Here is a 19518-nt window from a genome sequence, read left to right on the forward strand (position 1 = left end):
ATATGCAGTATAGTTACTGGTCAAGCTAAAGGTAACTGATTAAAGTTAATACGCAACAAGGTTCATGCTAAATATGCTTTCATGAAACAATGACAAAAGTCTCAGTAAGCTTGTAGATGTAGGACTTTGTGACAGAGCTCCTGCAATATCAGGTCAGATTTAGTGACCACAGGCTATAAAATAATGGGATGTAGACAACAGGCAAGAGGGAGTGGCATTTATTGGAGAAAACTGGCAAAGGAACCAAGATAGTGGGAGCAAGTAACTAGAGAGGGAAAGGTAATAGGATAGGAAGAGGCCATGAATTTACTTGGACTGCAAGTTAGAAATTGTCTTTTCTATCAAGTTGATATTGGAGTATAGGCAAAGAGAAAGAAATAGGGGGGTCCTAACTGAAAGACCTGCACTGAGAGAGTTTTTAGTAGAATCTAGAACAGAAGCTGACATTAAAAAAGGAATAATTAGTATAACATATAAAATATTGCATGATGACTACAAGAATCAGAGAAGGTTAGAAAGGATTGGGAAGAGAGAGATGAGCAATTATTTCCTGCAGGAAGAACTCGATCACTGCACATGGCTTCCGCCCTTCACATAGCACTAACACTGCACTTCTAACCAATACAGAAACTGAACAAAACAAAAATGCTTTTGAAAACCCGAGCAAAAAGGATGAGGTTAAAGATCATGAGGTCAAGTTGAATAGTAAGCCACTTTACTTCATTAAAAAAAAATTACAATTTACTTTCAATAAATCTAGAGATAATGGCAAAGTAGTCTTGTCCTTATTCATAGACTTGTCTAAAGCCTTCTACACAGTTTGCCACAGTAAACTTCTACTTAAAATGTCCTCATTAGATCTCTCTCAGCCCACCTTTCTACAGTTAAAAAAACTGTCTAATAGGTATCAGTCATTAAAATGGCACTCCTCCCTCTCTTCATACCAACACCTTCCACACATCCACACAACAGGCATTCCTAATATAGTATACAGCTGACACCATACTTATTTGGACATCTGAAAATGTGGCACACCTCAAAGAAATTACTCGGGAAGCTTTAACAGCAACAGAAACATGACTGTGTAACCCACAACTCATGCTCATCCCTAAAAAGGAGAAACTACTTTTTTACTCAAATCCCTCTGCCATGAAAAAACAAATTGTAAAGTTCCTTCTCTTGATAATACAACCACTGAGGTCACTTTTCATAGTAAATTATTAAGAATGATAGTGGATGATGACCATGACCATAAATTTGACCTGCATATGCAAAGTTGCATAAGAAAGTCATCAAAACGTAGGGATGATTTATAGATCCAAAATCTTTCTCAGCAACACAAATAAAGCTACACCTGCCACAACGTATCTCCTCTCAAAGTTCTTTATGGTGCTCCCATTGTTACTAACCTTCAGGCATCACAAAAATCACAACTTGAGAAATGTTATAACAAAGTAGCCACATTTGCAGCAAATACCCTTTCAGAAAAAAGCAATGAATAGCACTCAAAAGCCAAAAATGATCAGAACTTCCTCGTCAACTAGTATATACACAGCTTACCACCTATAAAATTATCCAGAATCTATTTCCTTATTCTGCAATAACTAACATTTTACACAACTATGTTACTAGTCTGTCATTATGAACCAATGACCAAAAACTCCTGTCTGTCCAAAAACCTATCAAATCTGCTGGGCATTGTCTGTATTTACACCATGATGCTAAAGCCTGAAACTCCTTAGCTCTACCCATCGGGTCAATACCCTCACTCCCATCCTTCAAAACAATTATGAAAGGCTACATCGCCAAAAGCTGGCTCTGTTCAAACTCAACACCAGAATAAACTATATCTTTGCATGTGGAGAAATGCCAATTTATACCTTACATCTCTCTACTCTCCCTTATTCACTCACTTCCTTATGTCTATCAGTTTCTCTCCCCAGGCTTTCTCTCCAAATATACCATAAGCCTGTTTTTCTGTCACTTCATATTGCAATTCTTATTTGGATTATACTAATTTACCTCGAATTTCCAAATATACCATAAGCCTGCTTTTCTGTCACTTCATATTGCAATAATAATTTGGATTATACTAACTTACCTCGAATTTCTGCACAAACTTGCTAAAATTTTTCAAAGTATTAAATGATTGTCATAAAGCTTATATCCATTTTTAATCAATATTTTCATATCATCTCTAATTTGGTATAATTATGTAAAATGTATTTATTTTTGAATTATTATGCTTATAAAAAAAAGTTTAACGCTTTGGAACTTTTCTCCCCGCTCCTCGGCTGAAAATGTGTTCCAACCAGTAGGATATTCCTGTTAAGCAAATGCCAATAAATAAAACTTCCACAATTAAGTACTACACAACAGCAAATAAACCAAAAAAAAATAAAAAAGCCCCGATAAATGTATCTGTTTGTTGTCATCCTGTTGATCATCAGTACTATTTATCACCTGTCTGAGTTGTAAAACTAATAAAAGAATAATCCATGGCATGGCCGCACTGGATTTCTTTGAAACTCTTAGAACAAAAAACCTGGACAAAGCTGTTGGACAATGATCCAAAACGTATGTGATGGATTTTAATAATTGCTCTTATAAACCTAGAAACTTGCTTGAATAACAGGTCTTGTGCGTTAGCATGCATCTGAAACTCAACTGTATGCCCATTAATTAGTTACTGCAATACATGGAGAATGGCCAGGAAAAAAAAACAAATTTTCTGAGGAACAGGGCAAAAACAGGAGTCAAATGGACATTCTGTAAAAATGTGGACAGTTGGAAGACTGGAACCACTACATGTGAATGGAACAGAAACTGACAAAAATTCACAAAGATCAGAAGGAATGAGTTGGTTAGCTGTAACTCTGCTGAAATGAATGGAATCAGCCAGACAAATGTCTACAACTACTTACTGCCTGTGATAAAAATGCACTTTGTGAATGCCCTACCGTAAGTAATGCAATTTATTTGCCTGTTCCGTACGATCAGTAACGGTTATGCTTTTACTGTTGCCCTTGCATCACCCACATTACTTATCTAAAAATGTGCTGGCTGACAACATAAATAATATATCCGACGTGCGTAAGATCTGTAAGGCTTATGCTTTTGCTGCTGCCTTCTGCTCTTCCATCACCCGCTTAAGTCCACTTCCTGATTGCTTTACTGTAACTGATCTCAGCTGTTTGCCGGTTCCATGTGATCGGTAACTCTTGTACTTTTTTCTGCTGCCCTTTCGTCACCCACATTAAATAAAAAAACTGTCAATTACCACCTGACAGTCAAGTCACCATGCCCAAGTGGTTGTATTAAATCATTCATTAATGACATTGACCAGGGTGCAAATTACAGCTGCATTCACTCTGTGCGAAACAAGGGAACACAAATGCTGGCATTTTATTCGACGGAACAAAAACAGGACTGGAATAAAGCTTTACACAACAGAAGGAAAGTTATGGAGTGGGTGGAGGTGTAGAATGTCACAGAGGGAGGTGATTACCTATGTGGGTGGCAATGTCTCAGCTTCAGTCTGAGGCAAGATACCGAGTTTTGAAACGAGATAGTGTCCCTTTAAATCAGAATCTCCCAAACATAAAAATGTTCATTTACCTGTAACGTCCAAGTGTGTAGTCTAAACATGTCCCATTAACTCTTCGCACAGCCATCTCTTACAAAGCTGTTTCTCCAGATGACTTCAACAGACTCTACAGAATAGCATAAACAGCAGAATATAACTATGGTTCAAGGCAGCAGAGATGTGGTTCAAGGTAGCAGAAAGCACCCCTGCACTACCAGGCTATAACTCATTCCACACCTTTTGGCCCCAGAACTTGGACTGAAGCTCCAAAGGCAGTGGTGTTTCCATATTCATAAAGGATACACACACTTCCAGACTGGTAGCTCAACATAACACATCTGAGATACTTCAGGTGCAACTAACATTGGGTAAGACAGCGATTCAGGTTGTAGCATGCTATAGGTCCCCAACCATGTCCCAAGACTCACACTCCATGTTCCTAAGCACCCTGGAGAATATTAGGGTCCAACCTAACACTCTCATACTGGGCAACTTCAACTACCCCTCCATTAACTGGGAAAACTACTCATGTACCAATACACTTGCCCAGCGCTTTCTGGAATTCATTAATTCCAAAGCCCTGGACCAGCTCGTTCTTACCCCCACTAGAGGTAGCAACATCCTTGACCTGGTCATTACTAACATGGGTGACCATTGCTCCACACCAACAGTCAACTCCTCCCGGGTTAGATCCAACCACAAACTAATCACCTTGGAATTCCACCCCCCCCCCCCACAAAGGTAACCACCATGAAAAACTTCTCCAAAGCTAACTTTGGGCTCCAAAACTAACTTTGGGCCCTTAATAACAGAGGTAGCTAACTTCACGGCACCCATGCAAATGGAGAATAGTTGCATGACCGCCGAATCATACACCAAATGCACTGTACGAACATGTACACAAATGCATGGATCTCGCCATACCCAACAGAACCAAGATGCCCCCCAAAAAAAAAGGAAGCCAATCTGGTGGTCCCCTGCTATAAACAAACTCTAAAACAGAAGGAGGAAACCAATGCAGAATAAGGTGAAGTCCCAAGACTGGAAAAACTCCCTTATCAGCCTCAACAAAAGGTTGAGATCCCTCATCAAATCCTCTAAAGCTAGCTATGAAAACAGAATTGCAGCAGATAGTAAAGACAACCACAAGGCCTTCTAGAGTTATGTAAAGAATCTCCACAGCAATACCCAGATTTGCTCTGAGCTACTGCACAATGGTACCTCCTATACCGAGCCAACAGATATTACCAATACACTGGCTGACAGATTCAGAGCTAACTTTACCCCCACTCTCCCCCCTACCAAAGGACCAATCACAATACCAGTAGATTGCCAGACACCCAGTATTACTGCTGCACAGGTTAAAACAGCACTGCCCAGGCAAAGAATACAGCTTCTATGGGACCTGACAATATCCCTGGCTGTGTTCTGCATGAAAGACGGAGTGAACTGGAACCACACCTGCATGCCCTGTTCAATCATAGCCTCACCTCAGGCTTTGTCCACACCGATTGGCGCACTGCTACAGTCATCCCTCTCCACAAAGGAGGAGCGACTACAGACCCCAGGAACTATTGCCCCATTAGCCTGACGAGTCTGATATACAAAGCTATGGAACGAATCATCATTGACCTAATAAATAACGATATAGGAAATCTCCAAACTCTGGATCCTACATAGTTTGGTTCTGTGAAGGGTAGATCATGCCTGCTCAACTTGGTTGACCTCTGAGTCAGTTACCAGAGCTGTGAATGAAGGCAAGGTGGTTCATACAGCCTACCTTGATCTGGCCAAGGCCTTTGATACCATTCCCCACTCAGGAATCAAAGAAAAACTCACTAAGCTAGGCATCAGCTCCTATATCACTAGTTGCAAACTAGCTCACAGATAGAACCCACAGTGTGAAAGTAGCTGACTCCAAGTCAGACTGCCGACCATTCATGGGTGGAGTTGGTCCTAGGTCCTCTCCTGTTTGGTATCTACTTCTCTGAAGTCCAGGCCAACACAAAGGGACTCTGGCTGATTAAGTTTGCAGATGACTGCAAGTTGGGAGCTATTATTAACTCCTGAAGTGATGTTGACATCCTACAGGAAGGCCTCAATGAGACCAAAGACTGATGTCAGAACCATGGCCTTTAGCTCAATGCCAAAAAAATGTCTCATCATCCCCCTAGGGAAAAGCCCAGTTCCTTTGAATTACCACATTGATGGTAGTCCACTGAACACAGAAGGCGTTTTAAGAGATCTGGGAACACAGGTTGTCAGCAGCCTCTCTTTTCACTATCACATTGCCACTGTGGTCAGAAAGTCCTCTGTGGCACATCTCGTTACTAAGGGTTTTGCATCCAGGAAGAAAGAGGTCATTGTCTCCCTCTACTCTTCCCTCATTAGACCAATCATGTAATACAATGCCCCATTTGGCATGTACCTCAATAGACACCTGCAACAACTGGAGAGGCCACAAAAGTAGCTCACAAAGAGGATCCTAAGCTTTAAACACTTGTCCTGTATGGACAGACTCAAACTCCAACTCTTCTCTTTCTCATATCGCCTAGTTAGAGGTGATCTCCACTTGACTTACAAAGCCATGTCTGACCCAGCACTGTTAGAAATGCTACATCTAAAAAAATCCCAACCCCTCTGCACCACATGCTCCAAAGACCTCTACCTCATTACCACAATCAACAGAACATGCTGGAGGGACAGGTTCATAACCCAGAGACTGCCCATATTATGGAATAGACTTCACATACATGTCAAGCAGAGCACCTCACTGGCCCTCTTCAAGGGAAATCTTAATGAGTGGATGGGAAATAGAAAATTCACCCCGGGGATCACTTCAGTGGCTCTACTCAACAGAGGCACTGGGAAGTAAGGTCAGGTGGCACGATGCCAGGGTAATCCTATGGGCTAGGCTTGTAAAGGCTCCAGGTCCATTAGCCTATTACACACCTGTGAACCTGTTATTTGTAAAATTTATTCCAAAATTCAAGTCATCTGTAGCAAATTATGACAGTCATTTATAATCCCACTGTCACCAACCACAAAAAGTAAAATTCTTAAAGTAGTAATGTAATTAAAAAAAAAGCCTGCACTAACCTCTCGCCCAACCTTCCCTTATGCCTGTCAGTACCACAACTGAGCGGAATTCTGCAGAAAGCGACACATATTTCATTAAACAGCATACCCACCCCCAAACAATTAAGCCAAGCCTTGTCTCTCCACATGATGCACCTAGACAATATCTGAGTTTGCTGCTTTGTAATGAATGCATGAATAGATTACACTGGTTAACACATTCAGATAAATACATACATTGAAATGCATACGAGAATTTAAACAGCTCAGCATTTAAACATCTCATTCAATGGATTGAAAGTCCATACCAATGCACTTAGACCTCATTAAGTAGGACATGGCCATTTTCACCTCTGCTGGCACCCATTGTTTAATCCAGTATGTCCAAGATCAAAAGTACTTAACAGAAAGCCAAGGATGACTGCAGCAATTTTAGAATAATTAGTATGCAAACTAACTGACTCAGGCTCTGTTATCACAACCTGAGAATTACATAATTATTTTTTACATATTTAGTCAGCATTGTAGTGAATGTGCAAACTTGAAGAAGCTGAATTTTCAGTGGAGATTGATACCTGCGGAAAATGATAATAAAGTTATTTATACATCTGTAAGTGCCATATCTATAGGCTTGCAACACATTTGGAGCAGATGTGGAAAATAATTTCAGTGAAAATCTGTGTAACCACAAACATCAGTTACCCAAGAGGAGAGATGAGAAACAGAGGATGCATGAGAGGAAACGCATTCATTTTACTGATGCACTTTCCCTGCAAGAATGAAAACCTCTAAATGTACGAGTTGGGTTAAGCTTACAGAAACTGGCATCTCAAGATGACCTGAAACACAAAAGCAAAAAGTACATTAAAGTATTTTGACTGATAAACTTTTTATGTTGTAGTCATCTAAATGTTGTTGTCTTGAAATGCACTCACCAGTGCACATACTGTCTGTAAAAATACCATGCACATACCTTTTGTCTAAGTCTTCTTGACACACTGTCAAAGATCTCAGCCTTCAGTGCAGACAAGGTAGCGTATACTCCTTCTCCACTCCCACATACTGCAAGTCCATGCTGGTCACCCAAGAGTCACCAGGAAAGCAGGCCTAAGCATGTTATGCCCACTAACTCTGCTTCCATACAAGGATGTGACTTAGTCATATGTTCATAGGTAGGTACTAGGCTATTGGCCCTAGGGCCTATATAAGCCTAGCCAAAAAGGTACCCTGGCCATTCATGAAAATTATTTTCCTGTGCCCCTGTCGAGCAGAGCCACAGAAGTGATCCCCGGGGTGAATTTCCTATTTCCCATCTAATCATCAAGATTTTTCTTGAAGAGTGCTACTGAGGAGCTCTGACAAACATAGGTAGCCTGTTCCAGAGTATGGGAAGTCTCTGGGACAGGAATCTATCCCTCCAGCATGTTCTGTTTATTGTGGTGACAATGTGTAGGTCCCTAGAGCGTGTAGCTCTGAGGGATTGGGATTTCTTTAAGTGGAGCATGTCCAACAGCTTTAGGTTTGACATAGCTTTGCATTTTAGACAGAGACAGAGATCGCCTCTGAGTAGGCGATATGGGATGGAGTAAAGTTGGAGCTTTTTGAGATGGTCTGCATAGGGCATCTGTTTGAGGCCAGTAATCCTCTTTGTGGGGTATTTTTGCGGCCTTTCCAGTTGTTGTAGATGTCTTGTGAGGTACATACCAAAAGGGGCATCAGACCTGTCCGAGTACAATGCCTCCTTTGGTATGTACCTAGCCAGGCATATCCAACAATTGGAACGTCCACAGAGATTCCTCACTAAAAGAATACAGGATGCAAGTAATATGTCCTACGTAGACATCCTCAAGGCCCTATCCCTGTATTGTCTCCTACAGGCTATTTAGGGGAGATCTATACCTGGCATAAAGGGAATTGTCAGACCCCTCTGATGGACCTGCATATCCATAAAACAGCACCAGAATTACCTGTTCTAAAGACTTAAACCTCGCCTGTGATATAAATAGGACCTGCTGGAGAGATAGGTATGTATCCCAGAGACTACCCCGTCTATGGAACAGGCTCCCCAAGCATGTGAAGCAGAGTTCCCCCAACCCAATTCAAGAGCAACTTGGACACTTGGATGGAAAACCAGGAATTCATCCCTGGTTTGGCACCTATGTCTCTAATGGCCACAGGTAACCTGTAAATGGTTCGTCCCCCAGGCCCATCCTTATACTTATAAAGGGTTTCAGAACTTGTCAGAGATCTGGGATGCATGGCTAGGATTATAAAGGCCCTTGTGGTCATTAGCCTATATACAGCACCCTCTCACTGTCAGTTTGCAGACAGGGGAAAAGGTAGGCAGATTAATAGACTAAGTGACACCTCATTAACCACCTTCAGCATAAAAGAAGGGTTAGTGCACAAGGACACTTTATCTGCATGAAAAATAAGAAAAGGAGGACAAGCCATAACGGCCTGCAATGCAGACATGTGTCTGGCAGAAGTAAGTGCTAACAAAAGAACAGTCTTCCAGGAACAATGTTGCAAGGAAGTTGAAGCAGCAGGCTCAAAAGGAGCATAGGTCAACTTCTCCAAAACAAAATTAAGATCCCAAGCAGGAGAAACAGGTTTCCTGGCTGGTCTAACATTAAGGATGCCTTTAAGGTATTGTTTCACCTCAAATCTAGTAGTTAAATGAGGAGATAAAGGCAGACAAGCAGAGATAGTTGATAGGTGGGCCTTAGAATAAGAATGGCCCCAACCAGCACTGAGCAACTCACACAAGTAAGAGAGACTCCATTTGTCAGGCTTCTCATTGATTGTTTCTGAAAAGCCACCCCTAGTAATGGTCTTCAACCTAGCATTACAGACAGTAGGACCACCCTTGTTTCTACTGTAAACCTTGTTGATTTGGGTCTCTTGAGGCAGTGTAGCAATTGTCTCGGGTACAAAGACAACCCTCTACTAATAATACAGTCTAGTACAGAGTGCAAGTGAAGTATTTACACCAAGAATCTAGAGTCCATGCTCTCTCTCACTCACTCACTCAAAATAGTAACACGGAGAAGGTTGTCAACTCACACACCACTACATATTCACATAGTACGACTACTCATACACACAGTATGCATTAGACACTTAAATCTACATATACAGAGATTCTCTCAAAAATCTTACCAAAACACCCAGAGACCTTCAAAACACAAGACTGCTACAGCAAACACAGTCTCTACAACACCACTGACACATAGCAACACCAGTGTCTCACGCACCAAGGCCCATAAGGCTTAACACTCAAAAAACACATTTTCTTGTCATTTGGAGATTCAGTAGTGAGATACGTGGATGTCCCTCTCACCAGGCTGGACAAGGAGAAAGTAATTTCACCTGCCTGTCTGGTGCCAGGATTTGCCAAATCAAGCATACACTCAGGTCTCTCAACAACAAGTTCTGTTATGAATGTGTCATAGTTCATGTTGGTGTGAATGACCTGAGACATACCTCACTGGACTATATGAAGAGAGACATGGTCGAGCTCTCTGAGTATGTGTTGTCCCAGGCAGCCATGTCCCTAGCCTTGAGTAGCATACTACCTTCACCCAGAATGATTCTGCAGTATAAACAAAAAAAAAATGATTGCTTTCAATAATTGGCTTAGTTCTTGGTGTCATTCCAAGGGGATCCAGTTCCCACCTGCCTGGGAAACAAAGACTGACAAACCTCACTGCTTTGCCACAGATGATTTGCACCTGGCATGCCTAGGCTTTCGCCTCTCAAAAGCTCTTGCCTCCCCCATAGTGACTTTTTTTAGGCAAGGTCTGAAAGAAAAAAAAAATATTACCAACGTAAATTTAACCAATCGGAACAAAGTAAGGGTCATGCTGCTAAATGCTAGGAACTCAAACCAAAAACTGCACTCCCTGGAAGCACTTCTATCACTAGAAGATGTAGATGTCTGTGCAGTCACAGAAACCTGGTTTAAAGCTTCAGACAGTACCCTGGCCCTGCAAGGCTACAATAACTTCCACACCTTTAGACCACAAAAGGAATGTGTGAAAATCAAAGGAGGCAGTGTTTGTCTAAATTAGAGATAAGTTGACATCACGTTTAGTTAGACTGGACAACTCCACGGAGTTACTCCAGGTCCAGGTTACAATGGGCAAGACCCCCATTCAAGTCCTAACTAGTTATAGACCCCCGCTGCATGGGTCACGACACCCACACAGCTTACTTAACCAAACTGAAGGCAATCCAAATTTTTACCGAACGTGCTGGTTATGGGTGATTTCAGTTATCCTAACATCAACTGGGAAACTTACATTAGCCTAAACTCCCTAGCATAGCCTAAACTCCCTAGCACAAAAGTTCCTTGACTTTGTGAATTCAAATGCCCTTGAGCAAATTGTCCATACCCCGACAAGAGGAACAAACATTCTAGATCTGGTCCTCACCAACATGCCAAACAGGTACACTGCTGCAACTGCTGACCCCTCATTAGTTAAAACTGACCACAAATAAGTCACCTTCAAACTGACACTAACAGAACTTACAAAATGTGAAATCGAACTAAAAACCTTCACCAAGGCAAACTTTGCCCTGCTAGGTGGAGGTATAAATGCATTTCTAGCCCCATCCCATGCTGAAAGTGGTAACTACACCAAATCTTACACCGAAGCCCTGTACAATCACTTGCATAAGTGTATACACTCTGCTGTACCAGACAGAATCAAAGCCAGAGCCCCAAGTAAAATCAAGCTGCCATGGTGGACTTTCAGCATCAACAAGCTCTACAATAAATGCAAAAAGTTGCTGTCCAAGAAAACAGACAAGGACCCAACAATGGAAAAGCACCCTTCTTGCTGGAGAACAGCAGCAGTCATCCCTCTGCACAAAGATGGGCCATCTGCACATCCTGGGAACTACAGACCTCTAAGTCTCACATGCAAAGCCATGGAAATAATTATGGAAATGATCAATAATGGCATAGGAAACTTTCAGACACTGGACCGTGTCCAGTCTAGTTTCATCAAGAACAGGTCATGCCTTCTCCACCTGGTAGATGTTTTTGAGAAGGTCACTAAAGCAATGGAAGAGGGCAAAATGGTTCACACTGCATACCTTGACCTGGGTCAAGGCATTTAACACAACCCCTTACTCGGGCATTAATGACAAACTTAAGAAGTTAGGTACAGACCTTTATGTTACCCTGTGGACAGCCAGCTGGCTCACAGACAGGACCCAGGAAGTTAGAAATGGTGGGGTCCACCTCTACAAAGTGGCCAGTCACATGTGAAATCCTTTAGGGATCGGTCCCAAGACAATGCCTTTTGAGCACCGATTTCTCTGAAGTCATGGCCAAAGTCCATGGCCTCTGGCTGACTAAATTTGCAGATGATTGCAAATTATGAGCTATCAGTGAATCGCCCACTGCCACAAATGTTCTCCAGGAAGGGCTGACACAGACATACAACAAGTGCCAGAGCCATGGACTAAAACTAAATGCCAAGAAATGGATAATAGTATTGTCATTCACTCCTAATAACTATCAAATTGACAACACACCCATAAGGGTTGACCCAGTACTTGGAGACTTGAGAACATACATAGAGAGTAATCTAGTCTTTGACCATCACATGTTTACAGTAGTGAGGAAGTCATTCTGTGTTGTGTAACTTATAAACAAAGATATGACATCTAGGTCCAAGGAAGTCATTGTTTCACTGTATTTGGCATTCATCAGATGCATCATTGTGTGCAATGCCCACTTTGGTATGTACCTAACCAGGCAGTGCTAAATGGAGCAACCACAGAGGTTCCTCACTAAATGAATATAGGGCATAAGTAACATGTCCTATGCAGACTGCCTCAAGGCCCTATCTCTCTAGTCTGTCTCATACAGGCTGTTGAAGGGATATCTATGCCTAGCATACAAGGTCCACTCTGAAGGACCTCCTGCATATCCGCAAAGCAAACAGGACCAGTATTACCTATTTTAAAGACTTAAACACTGCCTGTGATATGACTAGGTCATGCTGGAGAGACAGCTATGTATCTCGGAGACTAACCCTTCTCTGGAACAGGCTTCTCATCCATGTGAAGCAGAGCTCCTCTCTAGTCCAATTCAAGTGTAACTGTTTCTACTACCCCACCCCCACCCCGTGAGTGTATAAAAGTGGTTTGCAGACACAGGAAGTGTGATGGGGGTTCCCAGTGAGAGTGGGTGTGTAGCAGTGGTCATCTCTGAGCCCACTGCTGTTCATACTGTTCAGACAATATTTGCAAACCGGTTGGAGGGGACAGATCAAGAAAGGCCTGTGTATGCAGATGATGTGGCATTACTCGCACCCTGAAAACAAACTTTAGCAAATGACTGAAATGCAAAACTCTAGGCTTAGGGAATTAAACTGAGTACAGTCAAGACAATTAACATGGTAGCAAATGGTGAAATGAGAAGAAGCTGAAAACTGAGGTAGAAATTGAGATATAAGGGGAAATTTTAACCTGCATGCATTTACACAAATCATATCCACCCCTACCAGGATAGGTAAACCCAACCAAAAAGAAAGCATACTTGACTGGGTACTCATAGTCACCCCCAACTGTACACCTTTGGTTACCCTCCTTGATGGCCTAAGCGATCACCTTCTCACATATGTAATTAAGCACAAAGCCATTAATTCCCAACAACCCTTACTCAGAAAGGTTAGAAACAATAAATGCTTTGACCCTGCCAAATTTCAACAAGAACTAAACTCATGCAATTGGTCTGTTCTAAAACACCTCCCCTTAGAGGAAGCAGTAGCATACTTTAACAACAAATTCCTTGAGATCCTTGATTTGCATGCACCTGTTCGTTCAAAGAGAACAAAGGCAAAAACTGTGCCATGGCTTTCTAAAGAGTCTAAACTCAAAATTACCCTTAGAAACAAAGCATGGGCTTTATGGCATTCTTCTGAAGGCCCCCAAGATCACATTAAATACAGGCAATCCAGAAATGAAACTAAAAAATCCATTTTACAAGACAAAAAACAATCCTACTGCAATTTACAGACAGTAAATCAAAATAACCCTCAGAAGTTTTGGGCAGGTTTAAATAATCTACTACATCCTGGACAAAATTCAACCCCAATCCCTGCTGCTACTATTGATAAACCCCAGAAGAGGTTTCTGACAGTTTTAACCGATTCTTTACTGAGACAATTCAAGCCCTAGCTAGCCAACTACCTCCTAGCTCCCCTGGTCCTGAAAGTAGCACCCCTAGAAACCTACTCACATTCAACTTCCAACCAGTCGCCACTTCTCTTATCCGTACCTTGATCAAAAAGTTAAAACCCACTACACTTTCTGCTGATCAACTCCCTGCTGAGTACATAAAAAAATCAGCTGATGTTATTGCTTACCCCGTCTCAATACTAATCAATCGAACCATAGTAGAAGCTAAAATTCCCTCCATCTGGAAAATATCCTATGTAATCCCACTTCACAAAGGTGGCAGCTCTACTGAATTCTCCAATTATAGGCCAATAGCTATACTCTCTCCACTTGTAAAGATTATGGAAAAATGTATTCATAGACAACTCATGCACCACCTAATCCAGAATCACCTTATGGCAGACACTCAGCATGGCTTCCGTCCTCATCACAGCACTACGTCAGCCCTCCTAGCCTTTACCAACACCATAAACCATAATCGCAATAATAATTATATATCCTCAGCCCTCTTCTTGGATCTTTCCAAGGCATTTGATATGGTTCATCACCAACGTTTAATCCACACACTGCAAACATTCTGTCTAGATACTGGAGCCTTTCAGTGGTTTCAATCCTACCTGAATGGTCAGCAGCAGGCTGTCCTCTGGCAGAACAAACTCTCTAACCTACCTAACACCCTTGGAGTACCACAAGGCTCTATACTAGGGCCTTTGCTGTTCTCCATCTTCATTAACGACCTTTATACTGTCATCCCAAAAGTCAGTTGTATCCAATATGCCGATGACTCTACTCTGATTTGCTCGGCCACATCTTCAGTAGAGTTATGGTCAGCTACCCAGACCACCTTTAATACAACAGAAAACTGACTTTCTGAATGTCGTCTGATCCAACTAAAATGCTGTTATTTTCACCAACACATAGGTCTACCGCTTTCACCTTTACCATAAATTCAAATGATGGCACAATAATCTGCCCTGACTCCTCTACAGAAGTATTAGGTGTCATCATAGGTAATCTAAAATTCGATTTACATGTTAACCAAACTATCAAAACCATCAATAAAAAAACTAGGGTCACTTTATAGAATGAAAGCCTTCCTAACCCCTCCAGCTAAAATTGCTATAGTTCGCTCTCACCTTCTTTCAGCCCTTCTATATGCATCCCTTCTACTCTCGAATTTAAACAAGACTGTCCTTAACAAACTCTCAATTTGCTACAACCACATTGCCAGGTTTGCCACTGGGCTGCCTTTTAGGACACATCATTGCATCAATCTAAATCTGCTTGGGTGGCTTGAACTACCCAGCCTAATCCAGTATAACCAACTGATTATGGCCTATAAAATCCTCTATAATCCGGACAATACTCCTGTACTTAAAAATATTATCACCCCCTATAACAATCCTAGACCGCTTTGGTCCTCTAACAAGCTACTAATTCAGACTAGCAAAATTAATAACACAGCCAGTGACTCTCTCTTTGCAAACTGTGTAAATAGACCCTGGAACACTCTTCCAGCTGATATTACCTTACTTTCCACCTTAGGTAAATTTAAAACTAGACTCGAACAACATTTGTCACTTAACTGGCTATGTCAATGTATCAGGCCTGGCTAACACTCTTTAGAATGTGTATAAATCTGTTAACCAGCTTACTGTGTAATTTAATTTAGCCCTGACTTGCGCTCAAGATTAACTCTAACCTGTGGAACTTGTTTAACTTGCTTACTTAAATAATCTCTGTAAATAGTCTGTTTGTAATATGTAATGCTGTATCTGCTTATCTTTGGAGCTTTTCTCCCCGGGCCTCCGCTGAAAATGGACATGCATCCAGTCGGACTATCCCAGTCAACAAATGTAAAATAAAAAAAAAATAAAATAAAATTTGGAACAGGCTAGCAGAATCAAGTATCTGGGAGAGGTGGCTGAGGAGAAGGGATGTCTGAATGAGACATTCAAAGCTAGAATCAGAGGGGCTGCTGCCAAATGGTACAAATTGTCGAGTAATGTGATAAAACAATGACCAAGAAGCTGAAAATGTGGTGCACAAAATAGTGGTGTAACTTACTTCTGAACGGTATTGAAACTTGTAGAATGAAGGCAGAGTAGTTGAGGAAGATAGAGGAGATGAGGATGAAGTGCCTAGGATGGTAGTGTTGTGCAAACTATGGGACAGGGAAAAAAAATTAGAATATCAGAGCAGAAGTCAAAAATAGCTTGAATTGCAGAGAAGGTCAAGAGAATAAATTACAGTGGTTCAAATATATGGGCAAGAAGGCAGAAATGATTTAGTGAAAATTTACAGATTCAAGGAGGAAGCAAAAGGAAATAAAGACTTTCAGCAAAGATATTGATTGTGACAATCAGCTGTGACTGTCAAAGTCTGAGAGTGGCATTGACTTGAAAGAGGTGCTTACAGTTGATACAATGCCCCAACCCCATGTAGTAAATGGGAAAAGGGGGTTGATGATTTTATATTTATCTTTGCATATATATATATATATATATATATGTATCTGTTTATATATATATATATATATATATATATATATATATATATATATATATAAATCTGTCTATGTATGCATACATATATTTATAGATATAAATAAATATAGATACGTATACATAAATAGTGAGAGAGAGAGAGATATGGTGTGAGTAAAAAGAGTGTGTATATTCCATATATAATATACTTGCACATTGGGTGCCTGTGTCAGTGGCTCAACAGGCAACATATTCATCTTTGATCCTGGCAGATCAGAAAGCAGTGGGTTCTACTTCTAATACAGGTGCTTGGATTGATTTTACATTCCTGACACCTCAGTGTAGCATAAGGTAAAGGGGGTAATGCAGTTCTTAGTGTGTCATGCTTTGGATGAGATAGTAAGTCAAGATCTCATCTGCCTGAGTCAGTTGTTGCCCTGGTAGATGTAAAAGACCCCATTGGGCTTACTCAAAAGTGTAGGGGATTTCCACAGCTGCTCTGGCCAATTTTATACTAGTCAGCATGAATAAAACTTTGAGTCACACATAAAAATAGTTCACTGGCCTAATGAGACTGAGATCAACAAATGATAGATAAACACACACACGTGCACATATATCTATCTGTGCATGCATATAGGTTCATAGGTATGTACTAGGCTAATGACCACAACATCCTTTTCTAGCCTAGAATTGCATCCCAAATCTCTGGCAATTGCTGGTAACCTTCATAAGTGTATGCAGGGGCTTCTGAGATGAAACATTTACAAGTAGGGGCCAGGAAGATGAACCATTTACAGGTGCCTGTGTCCATTAGAGACATAGATGCTAAACCAGGGATGAAATTCCTGTTCCACAACTATTTGTCAAAGTTACACTTAGAAATGGGTTAAGGAGGAACTCTGTTACACATGGGTAGGAAGCCAAAACATGGAATGCTGCTTTAATTTGCATGTCATCCTTGCTCTGGGCCATGCTAATATTCTCTGTCTCATTCTCATTTTAGTTCATGCGCTGCCAAAGAAAGCATAACAATTATTGGCAAGCTGCCATTGTAGTACCAGTTTTAAGTCTACCTAATTTTCCTTTGTGAGGATCAAACCATGTACCTCTTGCCTGTGAAGTAAACACCTTAACCATTATGCCAACCCCCCAGTTCTAAAATGCATGTCTCTGTTATGTATTATACACATGTTTATGTTTTTTCTTTTGTGGTTACATAGCTATAAATAATTTGGATGAACAACTTTTGCTTAAGTCACAAAACTTTAAAAACTGGTTCCAATGCCACATAGTGGAACGCTCACTTTGCTAAATTTAGTAACACAAAATGGTGTTTAGTTACATATCTAACTTTGCTTAAACTAACCTCCTAAATCCTCAGCTCTACTACTATAGCTTGACTATAGCCCCCTCCTCCTCTCCCCCTCCCATTCCCCACAATATTCCCCCCCCCCCCACTTCCTATCGACGTCTAGACATTGTCATTTTTTGAACCGTTATCCTTTTGGTTTTACTCTCATATGTAGTAAATTTTAGACCTCTGCTATCAGTCCAACCCTTAATGTTCATCATTTTTTTCTTTTGTTTTTCTCTTTATAATTTCGTATTTGCACTTTTTTTTTTTATATTTTTTGTGCTGCATGTTTATCTTTGCTTATGTTTGCTTGGGGCTCTTTCCCCTTGGGTATCCACTGAAAATGGGTTGCTTACTATCAATGCAATGCAAATAGTTAATAACCTTTTCTGTTTTACAATTATTTTGTATTGTGATTATTTGTATATTGTCACTTTATCTTTACTTATGTTTTTTGGGGCTTTTCCCCTCAGGTCTCCACTGAAAATGGGTTTGTTTGCAAACTCAGTTGGACTAACCCGTTTAACAAATGTGAAATAAATATGTAAATAAAATATAGCTCTGTAATGCAGAAGTAGAAATATTGTGAAATGCATGAAGATGTGTGTCTGGATGATTGCAATCACTGCTACACATTTCCAGTCTATTAGTATTTAGTGTACCGGGTACAAAAGGGTTCCTGTACATGTTTGCAGTTCACATGGGCAAATATTCTTTTCTTGACCAAGTGAATTGCTTAGTGATTTACTGAACATGCAGTTTTCCAAATGTGAGCGTTGCTGAGAAGATATCTTTTTTTCCAAAACAGTCAAGTGGATCGGTTTTGGGGTAGCAATGTGTTTGCTGGTTAGTGTTACTAGCTAAGGGGATCGTTTATGTTGTGCATGTGTGATTTTGAGTGGGAAGCAGCTACAAATGTGTTTTATGTAGCTAAATGGGTTAGTTTTGGGGGTTGGTGTGTCTATCTGCGTGTTTGCTTGTTAGGGTTAGAATAAGGGCTGTGCAAGGGGAAAATTTTTAGTGTTGTGTGTGTCCTTGTGTGTCCAAGTGCCTTGTATAGTATTATCCTGAAGAAATGTTTTTTCTAAAGTAATGCATATGGCTGGTGTTTGGGCAGGGTTACTGCTAGCACATATCAGTAAAAAGATGCACAGTCATGCATACATCCACAACAATTACAGCCTCAGATATGTGACTCAAGGACAAAAGCCAGTAGGTAGGGTCATTCATTCAGTCAAGTGATATATGCTGCAAGAATGGCTCTCTTTCAAACTGATTTCATGGGGACTGACCATGACCAGTGTGTTTTGTATGATCATTTTTTTTAACTTGAGTATATATCATTGCAAGCAGCTAATTCATGGAAAGTAAATCTGAAGAAAAGAGTTGGTGCTTTTAGTCACGATGAATACAAGTGGTCAGTGGCACAGGAAGTAGCATCTGCACCTTTGGTTCTGGAAGGAAGACCAGAAGGCTGTGGGATCTATTCCCACGCCATGCAATGCAGCACTGGTGAGGGAGGGGGGGTGCACTCTTGAATGTGCCATCCTTCAGATGACATGTTAGACTAAGGCCATATCTGCTTGAGTTGGTTGTATCAGGTGGATATAAAATATCCCATGGCACGTATCAAAAAAGGTAGGGGAAGTTATCCTGTGCCAAATTGGATAAATGTCATTCTTCCCCTGAAAAAGAGGGGGGGGGGTTGCACTACTGAGTGTGCCATCCTTCCAATGACATGTTAGACCAAGGTGTAATACCTGCTTGAGTTGGTTGTATCAGGTGGATATAAAATATCCCATGGCACGTATCAA

At 41.0% G+C, this 19518-nt stretch overlaps 1 protein-coding gene and 1 non-coding gene across 2 annotated transcripts in view; one reads left to right on the top strand and one right to left on the bottom strand.

Annotated features, from left to right (window-relative positions):
* The window catches only part of BOP1 (BOP1 ribosomal biogenesis factor), a 1722797-nt gene that overhangs the window by 228916 nt on the left and 1474363 nt on the right, over window positions 1-19518 (top strand). The gene's annotated exons all lie outside the window — the stretch shown is intronic.
* LOC122799003 lies at window positions 17272-17375 on the bottom strand. The gene has a single exon (XR_006364390.1). It is a non-coding gene; the product is annotated as a U6 spliceosomal RNA (small nuclear RNA).

This window comes from Protopterus annectens, chromosome 3.part1, assembly GCF_019279795.1.
Source record: "Protopterus annectens isolate FY-2018-M chromosome 3.part1, PAN1.0, whole genome shotgun sequence".
In the NCBI taxonomy this organism is placed as follows: Eukaryota; Metazoa; Chordata; order Ceratodontiformes; family Protopteridae; genus Protopterus; species Protopterus annectens.